Below are 12,188 nucleotides of genomic sequence, written 5' to 3' on the forward strand. Positions count from 1 at the left end.
CCTGGGCGTTCGACGAAGGGATGATGTTCTTGAAATGAGGGCTACTTCTGTCCCGATACAATAAGAAGCAGGCGAGCCTGGAGGAACCTTGATCCTCCTCCTCTTTCACCGTCTCTCAAGAGGACAATCGGAGACTTTTGATTCTACCTCTATCTGAATCTCCTCCTCCATCGATATCTCTCCCTTGCTTTGAACCTAGGCATCATGAAGGGTGAAGGCCTCCAGAATCGAGCAACGAATAAGCGACACTGCATTAAAAACACAAGATTAGGGTACAGAAAATGATGGCAAGGAAAGCTACAAGCAGATCACCTGGACCTCAGTCATGCCAAGTGAGAAAATTGTCATCTCCCAATTCAGCGGCGTTGATGACCCGACCCAAGTCCATCAACACCTGGAAGATCCGTTCACCTGGAGCTGTGAGAGTAAAGTGAGTGTTAAGGAAGCAATATCTAGCTCATACCAATTATTGCCGATTGGCAACCCTGCGAACCCAGAGACAAAGAAGAACTGGATTTTTCATCCCTTGATTGAGAAAGGATTCCCTTTTATAACTTTAACTATTGAGTGCTACTTAAGGCATATCATCTCCATTGACCGCCGAGTGAGTCTAGGTGAAAATAGGTGAGAACTAAGAAAAAGGAGGTTGAAAGTTCTATTTCGTCGACAAGGGTACCAAACCCCCAACAAATTATGCCAACCGTTCGGCTAAAGCTGAGAGGAGCTAGTGTCGTAGTATGTAGAGACCTCCCCAAAGAGCAGATGGATGGGAAAGCGTAGTCCAACCCTAAAGAACTCATACAAGCATACCCTATATGCTAGAGGTGTGCAAGAAAAATCTCTATCCAATGGAGCCCAAAGAACCACTAAGTCAGGTATGTGATAGCAGGATCGTACCCTCATAAGGTCATATTCCCTCATACAACTGCGATGGTTCAAGGCTTCAACCCTGAACTTATTGAAGCAGAAACCAAATTGCTACCTCTCTAGATGCTAGAAATAGTAGAGTAAGGACATGCCTATATGGATACCCTAGCTAGAATCAATACGGCACCAGAGAGCCAACATTACTCCTTGGAGTACTTGGCGGAGTGGGGACAGAAGACGTAATGGGTCTCCCTATCTATAGCGGATACTACTCCATTTTCACCACCAACATTACTCACTAGAGTACTTGGCGGAGTGGGGACAGAAGACGTAATGGGTCTCCCTATCTATAGCAGAGACTACTCCATTTTCAGCCTTGCGAGCCTTGGTTAGAGGCCATGGGCGACAATGAAAAAAATTAAATTAAAGAACATGAAGAAAGGAAGAAGAGACCTACTAGGAGGCAAGTGAACCCTCGATGAAGGAAGTGGGCACAACAGCAACCGCATTGATCCCAGAGAAGAAGAGCTCGAGAAATCACGAAGAAGCAGGAGAGAAAAACAATGAAGCACTGAGTTCTTGGAAGGCCAAGGAAGAAGAGATGAAGAAGATGAACAGTGAAAACCTTAAAAAGACATTTCTCTCCCTCTAGAAAGTGTGGGCATTTTAATGTTGAACCAGTGAAAAGACACCTATCATAAGAAGAGGTGTGAACCAGACCAACCGAGCATGTTGGTTCATTCCCCTTACACCAAGCTGGTATTAGGAAATCTGACATGGAAACTCCTCATTAATCAATGCGTCAAGGAGGCACTTTTTCCATAATAAAAGTTGCCAACATTTCTCTATCACCCCCGACAAACCCGTGGTGCATTAATTGATAAAGAAGGCACCAGTTCAGAAGGCAAATGGTTGATCCATTGAGTTGGTTACCTTCCTCACTGATCATGCCACTCGTTCGAGACAAAAGGGGACCACCAACTTGGCCACAAGATACCATGACCCGACATACTCCATCTGACCTTAAGTAGCTCGATAGGAGTAGGGGGCAAATTGTTATGATAAAAATATGCAATCGGAAAAACCTTGTCAAACGAACCAAGCAAGTGGAGGACTAGAATATAGGGGCCAATTGAATGGCCTAAACCCTACAAGGTCATCCACCCAAACTAAGATGTACCCAGGCTGGGGCCGACCAACTGATATCGCCAAAGAGACTTTAGTAGTCGAACGACTGAGCCAGTACCAGCGTAAAGGGGACATTACATGCATGTCCCGCCGCATGGCTGCCCAGACCACTAAACATGCCCAACTACATTAGGTCCTTGGCTGAATGGTAGGTCCTAAGCACTCACCGAATGGACAACGGGCGAACAACTAGTCGCCCAAGATAGGTAGCTCAGCCATTCACCTCAGGTCACTTGGCCCAAGACTCCATTGGATCATCTCCACCAAGATATGTCCAAAAAGGCTTACTAAGCCTAGCCTTTAAACTGCAAGATATGGGACAATCCTAGTCTATAAAGGACTCTCATCAGAATATCGAATCTTCCCTAGAAGGAAGGGTATCTCAGGGTATCCCCTAGGATACGACCAATACGAGGAGTTCCCATAATGACAATATCTTCCATATTCATTTCCTATTACAACTCTAGCTATACTTAGACTCCAACCAGTAAAAGAAGCTACAAAACCAGGACTCTTACTCAATGACTACCACCTTTAGACATAAATACCCAGGTAAACCTCTTCCCAGAGGACCGATCTTTTTTTATTCTAACTAGAATTATCTGTTTTCTAGGAAGTCTAATTTAGGCAACAGAAAGTCTCTTGCCAGATCAACCCAGTGCTCACTCTCGTGTCTGTTCATCTTTATAGGACATGAAGGCAGCCTAGGGCAATTTCTTTCCGCAACAAGTTGCAAGGTAAATTGAAGGGAAAGAAATTGAAATTATCAAGCCTAATAAAGGAATGGGATGGGGTTCACTACCTGGTCCCGTGGCCTCCACACAAGTGCAGGGGCCGACCAGGGAAGCGCACAAGCATCCAACTAGGGGCAAGGTGATTTTTTTGCCACCCTCTGTGTTGGGTGCACGACTAGGTAATTAAAAGGTTTCTCTTCCTATATGGCACAAGATGGGGTCAATGGTTAGCTGTAGAGGAGGGGATTGCGACTCAGGATCTTTTTCCTAATCAATTCCCAAATGGCTATATTACTAACATCAAAGCATTCCATATTTTGTTATTAAATTTTATTTTATTTTGCTTTTGCTCGGATTTGAAAAGTGAAATAAAAAGGTTGTGAATAGCTGCGTGTCGCATGGCCATTGCACCAATGTGAAAACCAACCCAGGGAGGCATGGTGGCATTTTCTTCACATCTTGTGTCTAGGAGTAGGGTAGCGCAACCAAGTACCATTTTTTTTTTTTTTGAAATTAAATATTGTTTAAAAACAAATAGTGAAAAGAATGTTGCTTGCTTGTGCCCTCCCAGCCACAGGCAAGCACAAATAGACTACATCGCTTCCTCCATTGGTAGCTAAAGATGCTTTTGCGCTACCTCCCATTGGCTTCTGTGCAGTTGTATGGCCGCTCTGGCGGACAACGTTCTTTTTCCCAAGCTATCATTACCAAATATAATTAGAAATTTAAGTAATTTATGTAATCATGTAGATAATGATTATAAAAGTTTTCATTTTAAGTGGAATTTTCACTTCCTTTCCTTTCAATTTCCTTTGCAATCAAGCAAATACTCATATATCTCTATGTAATGGAATGTGCCCCCATTTATATATTCATTCATGCACTCATGTTAATTTCCTAAAGTTTCCTTTGTCTTGCTTTTCCACTCGGCTAACTACTTGTAGGTTAAAACTTGCCATGTGGAATTAGGAACACTGCCCTCCCCAAGGTCTATCTATCACCAATTTTCTAATCATTCCAACTCATCACATGACTAAGAATATGGATCCTTGAGTGGTCCATGAGACTAGAAGACCTTCTTCCCCTTCTTTGATTGAAGAATCAAGCCAAATGTGTCCTATAGTGATTGTGAGTTAACATTTTTTAGGATTTAAAAGCATTGGGACAATAGAAAATAATTTGGTCAAAATGATGAATTACTGAACAAGACCCATCCACAATCCCACATCAAGTAGGGAGTTGAGGACTTTTAGAGTTGTCGCATCATCAAACTGATAGAACCCGATTTGAAGCGATCAAATTATTTATCGGGTCAGCCCCACTTTGAGATATCATGAGAAAGGTTCAAAATTGGACCAATTGAAAACCATAATGAATCAAAAAAACTAGAAAAAAAAAAAAATCCCCAAAAATTATTAAAAAAAATGGTTTTCCCATAATTATATATTGGGAGAGGGTTTCCTGCCCCTAAGCAATGGAAGTGTGTGCAGGCAGAAGCTTTAACCGTGGTAGGATTTCCATCTCTCAAGAGGTGGGCAGCCATTTCGCCCCCACTGTGACTGGGCACAGGGCCACACTGCTTCTTACGCTTATTTCTCTCTATATATGGTAAACCGATCTCATATCAAAATGATAACAACCTAATAAGATAAACCGTAATAAATCAAATCCAAACCGGTTCAGCCCAATTGAAACCATATATTTGTACTTCAATCATTTCTGTTGCTTCCGCTTTTTGCCTGATTCTGAAAAGCCATTAAGAGACGGTAGGATCTGAAGAGTACTAGGCCTTTAGGGTGATATAGGTATTTTGGTAAAGTATACCTATATATTATTGTTGTGAGTTAAAGCAAGTTCATTCTCTGTAATCTGAGAGAGGCATAAAGATGAATTTGTGTAACCTTGTTCCTCATTGATAGTGAAGCATATCTCACTCTGAACGTATGCAATCTTTCCGAACTATGTAAATCATTTGCATTGTGTAATTGTTTGGACATGATTTCCATCCTTTTAGGTTTTCTTTTCTAGTAGGGGATATTGTGGACATGATTGCACCATTGTTTCAATAGCAAAAGAAGTTCCCACGGGGATCAGTGGAGCCATCACAGCTCATGGAAGGCGGTTTATAAGTGGATTTATTTTTCAATGAAAGTTCATTTGTACTAAAAAATAATGGGAAAAAAAATTACAAGACTGACAAAGACAAATACTTAAACATTGAAAGACTAACCTCACCCACGTTTGGCATTTCCATCAACAGAGAGGTCCGCCAACCAACTAAATAGGATCACTCATCCATAGCTTGAAACCTTGCTTGGACTAATGCGTCCCATTCAATATCACTCCTCATCATGGTATGGATGTTAGTCGAAGAAGAAGAAGTCTATTTTGCGACTTTTTGGCCAAATAATCAGCGATAAGGTTCTCCTCTCTATAACCGTGTTACCTTCCACTCAATACTCTCCATATAGGAAAGAAGCGATTACACTTGAAGCACAAACTAAGGCACTACGCCTCTTTGAATCATGAAGACTACTGACACGTTTCATACAGATCGTGAGTCCCTCCCCTCCCCCCTTCTTGTTTTTAAAAGCGATGTTGCATTCTTGTGGGTTTGTTGTTGCAAAGGTTTTTCCATGCACGGTTTTGTGGCCTATGTTTTTGGAGCTTTGCGTTTCTAAGTTGTGCCTAGATGCGGAGCTTCTTTGCATGTCTCCTGCCGCAAGTGTTATGTAATTCAAGATTAACAGGTGTCTCCAAAGAACATAGGTTGCAAGCTTGCAAGCTTGCAAGTTCAAACAGATCGCGAGTCCTTCCCCTCCCCCCTATTTTAAAAAAAAAAAACATGTAGCATTCTCGTAGGTTTGTTGCTTGCAAGGGTTTTCCCATGCTCGGTTTTGTGGCCTATGTTCTTTGGAGCCTTGCATTTCTAAGTCAGGCCTAACTGCGGAGCTTCTTTGCATATGTCTCCTGCCGCAAGTGTTATGTAGTTCGACATTGACTCTTAAAAGATTTAGATATTGTCTAATGTTAGTTAATGTTGCCCTAATATTATTATTGTCTCCGCAATATTTGTATAACCGTCTTCTTGGGAGAATATGAATATGTTGGACTTTTACCTACAAAATAATAATAATAATAATAAATAAAATAAATAAATTTGTGTTGTACCAGGAGTCACTTGTAGGTTATCCAATTCTAAGAAATATATTAAAACAAATTGAAGACTTATCCTAACTTATCCTATCTCATATGGATATCAACCACATTTAATTAAGCTCTATTTGTGCATTAATACATTAAATGTCATAAAATTACATTATAATCATAAATTTCTTTTCTTATAACATTTCAACTTATATTATAAGTTAAGTGACACTGTGCCAATCTAAGATTTGTGTGTGTGTGTGTGTAACGGCCAACCTAACCATTTCACATTAATTAAGAAACCCCCCCATTGATAATTGTCAATGCTCAAGAAAATCTAAGTAAAATTCCATTAATTTATGTTATTCTTTACAAAGTGTCAAACTTTAGTTTAATTTTTTATTTCATAGTGAATGGCTAAGACAACCCAAGGGATAGTGCAATTGGTGAGCAACGAACTTGGTACAAGCCATAAACTCGGACGTCCTAAGTTCGACTCCCACTAAGCATACCTTAGGTCACTCACACAGGGGTGTGTTTAGTATTCTTCACTGCTTTCAGTGAAAGTTGAATGGTTCTCATTCAACCTTGGTATGACCCGGTCTATGTGGTTGTGGGGTCAGTATGGGTCCTGCAAAAAAAAAAAAGAATATTCTTATCGATTAATAGTAAATCAGTATTCCTTTAAGTAATCCTTTTACTGCTATAAATTAAGATTCAGATATCGTGATTGTCGCTTTTTTTCTCATAACAATGAACTTTTGTTACGAAAACAAATGATATTTTTTTCCTTCTGTTTCTATGCAAAAACAATGGCACCTGCAGGCTAGGTTATCAAGGTTTCATTTGGTCCTAACAAGATGACAAGAGTACCTTTTGATTAAGTCCCTTATCCGCTTGGATGAATCTACAAGGGATCGTACCCACATTTAATAGAATTAAGTTTTATTTTAGATAGTTGAAATTTTTTATTCCCAAGCGATGTGGGACTATAACATTGCCGTAACTCAACCAAATTTTTATTTTAAATTTAATTTTTCTTTTACTCCATTTCTGCTTCCCTTGTACCTTAATAGTAGCCACTTTTCATTCCATCAGAAAATCACCATAGAGATTAGAGATGGAGGCACTTAAGTAACCCAAGAAATCAAATCTCAATTAGTTTACATTAGCGTTTTCGTTTTGGGAACTACAATTGTTTTACATTAGTTGAATGGAAGGATCTATTGGCCTTGCTTCTTCAGTCACACGACTCACACCTGAGCTTATGGCAGCTATCCAAGGCCTTGAGACTGTTATTTCTAAGGCCTCTTTGGATATTATGAGTGCAAGGGCCCATTAAAGGCCTACTGTGTGTGGTTTTTTTTTTTTACGCGCTAAAACATTGACCAAGCAAACTGAAAGTAAGAACAATTAAACAAACACATTTTGCAATTAAACAGATAGTAATTATACCCATTTCCTCATACCGCTCTGAAGTTGTGCATTAAATCAATAAATCATGTGCTGAACAAAGTACACAAATTAAATGAGAAAAAAAAAAAAAAAAAAAAACTATTTTTAGCTGCCTGGATTAGATAAGCTCACCAAAGCTCGGACCTTTTTACTATGCCATGTAGAATGATTAAGTGAATGATTCAGATCGTTGGATAGACAGTGGATAATCTGGATTAGTCACTCGTAAATTTCATACCTAATTCATTTAAGGGGCAATTACTATACTCCTCTACACTTACCCTATATTAACTCAAAGTCCCCTACATTGAACTTTTTTTATTTTCTTTCTAGAGCTTTTCAACAATCAAAAACCACAAAAATCCACATTCAAACAATTGTGTTGAGTTTCCAAGGTCAATGTTCTCTATTTCATTGGGACGAGGACAATATGGGAAGCCGGTTAAGTGTGATGGATTCCTTGGACAAAAGAGTAATATGGGCATTTTAACATACTAAGGGAGAAGGAGGGGCAGAAATTTTTTTTGGTGGGAGGGGAGGAATCAGAAAAGAAGTTCAATATAGGGAACTTTGAGTTAATATAAGGTGAGTTTAGGAAAGTGATAGTAATTCCCCCTTCAAATATTCTTCCACATCCATGTTTGTATGCATTCTCATGTATATTAATTCAGTACACGGTCACACTACTCCAACCAATACGGTAAGTGCACTATGTCGTCTAAGTCCTGAATTTTAAAACTTCAAATCTGTCAGTTGAAAATTTGTTTTGAACTGAAATTTAGAGGTGAACGAGGGACCTTGAGGTATGCTTGTTCACATATTATGGGAGTAACTTGTGAACACCTAAATATGTACTACTAGAAATATCCACCATAACAGCATCATGGGAAAATTTACAGTTCTACCCCCCTAGAGAATGTCACTATTAGAGAAATACTCCTGCGTAATACCAAATTACGCTTGTACCCCTTACCATCACTCTCTATTAATTGAGGATTTGAATTGACATTTTTACCCTTTTGTCTACAACATATAAAGCCAATCTCATTTTACCTTAGCCCTTCCACTACAAGAAAAGTGATCAATGACGGCACTTAAGCGAAAGGTATTAGTGGTGTTTTTCAGAAACGCCTTCGAATATACTCCTGCAAAGGAATTTTCCAGAATATGCCGTTATATATAACACAATATGCGATGTTTATCAATATACACCGTCGTATATTATACACAGCAGCAATTTGTAATAAACGTCAGTGTATATGAACATATTTAACGGCATTTCCGCTACATGTAAGACTATATGTGGCGTTACATATTTAAGGCCACTGTATATGAGCATATTTAAGGGCGTTTATACATAAATGCCACTGTATATAAGACTATATGTGGCATTACACATTAAATGCCACTGTATATGAGCATATTTAAGGGTGTTTATACATAAATGCCGCTGTATAGAGGATTTTTAAGGGCATATTTCATCGAATGCCATTGTGTATATTAGTGTAGATGGAGTTTATAAGATCGCCGTTGTATATGGGAATACACTGTAGATGCTAATAGTTGTGAGCAATAGGTAAATTCTTTGTACTTGACTTACCTCCTCAATTAAATCCATTGTACTCAACTTCCCTCAATTTCTTCTCTACGCGGAAGCATCAATTGCACCGGGATTTCAACCTTTCATGTGGGGAAAGGTAATTCACCACACGTGCCTGGGTATTGGGGCCATGCTACCTTTCAAGGTTCTTCCCCCCCTCCCCCCCCCCCTTCCTTTATGATTTGTGCTTTGATTTGATGCTTTCTTTGTTGTCGAGTATATATATATATATATAGAATCCAAATGAGGCTCCCGCTATTGCAAGGTCTGGGAGGGGCAAATATACACAACCTTACCCTCTGCTTTGCAGTAAAGGCTGTTTCCAAGTTTTGAATCTATAACCAACATGTTGCGATTGTGCAACTTAATCGTTGTGCCACATGCTCGCCACTCCCCTTTCATTTATAATAGTAAATAAAAAATAGTTCAAAATAAGCTAGGAAACCCCCTAGCCGTTCCCCTTACAAGCTACACCATTCCTTTTAAAAGCAAAAAATAATGTGGAACCAACTTGAAGCTATCAAGAAAACAAAAGAAAATAATTTGATTGAACCACTGGTAGGAATGTCAATCACAAGGTCGCACTAGTTAGACTGATCGAGCACGATCATTTGAAGACTAGCCCGGCCTACACTGATTATTAAATGTGTCGAGCTTAGGCCCGGCCCATTTATAAATAGATAGCATATGGTGTAAAGGTAAAGCCGACGGGGGCCCAATCGGCCAAGCCCGCTTACAGGCCCAACACATTTAGCCCGACCGTTTATATGTGTATTTTGATTTTTTTTTTTTGCATAGAATAGAGTACATATTTATTTTTTTGTCAATTATTGAATGTAAGTAAATGTAATATCTTTTCTAAATTGTTAATGATTTAATACAAATTATTAAAATATCTTAAATCTAAGACAATCAAAGACTGTTTAAGGCCCGTTTAAGATTTTATTAGTATATTGCCCAGTTTAAAGCCCGACTAGGAAAAGACTGGTTAAAGCCGGGAACCCGATAGAGCCCACATGAGACCGATCGAGACCGACTCATTTCTTAAATAGGTAGGTCACGGTCTAAGGGTATAAGTCAGGACCGGCAAAGCCCAACGGAACTGGCCTGACCTGACCTGGCCCGGCCCGGCCGATTGACACCTCTAACAACTGGACCACTAGTTCAATTGGAACTCAATTTAAAACACTTAAAATAAAATAAAACAAAGCAACTAGAATTAAAACGAACTAAGCCCAAGCCAAGTTAAGCCTCTTTAAAATAGTATTGGGTGTCATGTTGGACTTCCTAAGTTGGTAACCTTTAATTCTATTGCTTTGATGGTTGAAACTCAAACTCCTCTTTGTTTCCCTTATCATTATTTTTCTATTTTATCCTTTTTGATTTTTTTTTTTTAAATACATTAGTATTGAGCCACTTAATTTTTTTTTTGGTCTCATCCATCATCACGAGTTTATTAATTTATTTTTTTTTATTGGTATCTGTCTCAATCAATACTAATTCGGTTGGTATTGAATTTAATGTTACATTCTCCGTTAGAATTGCGATTAGAGATTGAAAAAATTGATAAAAGTATTGGATTCATATCGTTCTCAACCAAGAGATATTTTATGCGGAGGTTAGAAGAAGGATTGGTGATGGCGTCTCCACTTTTGTTTTTAAAGATAGGTGGTTTCCATCCTTCCCGGGGGAGGTGGGGGGAAGTGGGGGCATTGTTAGCTGTAATAACCACCCTAATATTACTTTGTTTCTGATCTAGTTGACCCTATTGCTAGGGTCTGGAAATCGGGTCTCATTCATTCTTGTTTCTCTGCTGCTGAAACCAGTGCTATCCTTTAAATTCCTCTTTTATTTTCTGCCAAGGGGGATAGTTGGTCATGGAATTTTACTATGAGTGGAGGTTTTTCAGTCAGATCTGCCTATTATTATGCTCTATCAAGTTTCTGCCTCTCAAACTATTTTTTGGAAGCATTTATGGAAACTTAAGCTAGTTCCAAAACTTAAATATTTTGTTTGGAAATGTTGCAATAAAGCTATTGCTGTTAAGCATTTACTGCTCAATGGGGAAATAGTTTCTTCTGCTACTTGTCCGATTTGTCTAAATGCGGACGAATCCATTTTGCATGCCCTGTTCAAGTGCCCTTTTGCTTCAATGGTATGGTCTGTATCTTCTCTTCGTTTTGACACAAACAGTTTCTCGGGTGAGTGCTTTAAGGATTGGCTTAACTTCTTGTTTTTAAGTATAAAGATGTGCCAAATTTAATGGATTTTCATCTTTCTTGGTCTTTTGTTTTGTGGCAGATATGGAAGGCAAGGAATAATGTGATTTTTAACCACATGGAACCAGATCTCCACAATATTTCAGCTGCCATTTTAGTGTCTATCTGTGGGGGTTATATCTGTAATGGTTTGGCTGATTCTGAGACTACTAATACTACTACCTCAAGGCTGTCTGATGATCCTCCTGTAGTGATTGTATCTGATCTTTCTGTCCCTCCTTATAACCACTTCATCCTGTCCTCTGATGGTGCCTGGAGAGCATCTTTGAATAAATGTGGTTGAGGTGCTATCCTTAAAGCTCCTTAGGGAGGGTTTGTGGTGGCCTGCTGTAAAGTTGGTTATAGCTTTTCTGTTGATGCCACTGAAGCCATTCAACCAAATTAAAATTTTTTTTTTTCTTTTTCTGTACCTTAATAGTGCCATAACATGCCTACGTATATGGTTGCCACTTTGCCTTCCATCAGAAAATCACCATAGAGATTAGAGATGGAGGTACTTAAGTAACCGAAGAAATCAAATCTCAATTATTTTACATTAGCTTTTTTGTTTTGGGAACTAGAATTGTTTTACATTAGTTGAATGGAAGGATCTATTGGCTTTGCTTGTTCAGTCACACTTGAGCTTATTGCAGCTATCCAAGGCCTTGAGACTGTTATTTCTAAGGCCTCATTGGATATTATGACTTATTAGTGCAAGGGCCCATTAAGGGCCTACTGTGTGTGTGGTTTTTCTTTTCTTTTTCTTTTTTTAATTGAATCCATGATGTGAACTTCTGTCATATTAAACTACGATCTACATAAACAAAATTCTATCTTAACAAACTTCCTCATACCGCTCTGAAGATGTGCATTAAATCAATAAATCATGTGCTGAACAAAGTACACGAATTAAATGAGAAAAAAAAAAAAAAAACTATT

Source organism: Macadamia integrifolia, unplaced genomic scaffold, assembly GCF_013358625.1.
Source record: "Macadamia integrifolia cultivar HAES 741 unplaced genomic scaffold, SCU_Mint_v3 scaffold369, whole genome shotgun sequence".
NCBI classification, from domain to species: domain Eukaryota; kingdom Viridiplantae; phylum Streptophyta; class Magnoliopsida; order Proteales; family Proteaceae; genus Macadamia; species Macadamia integrifolia.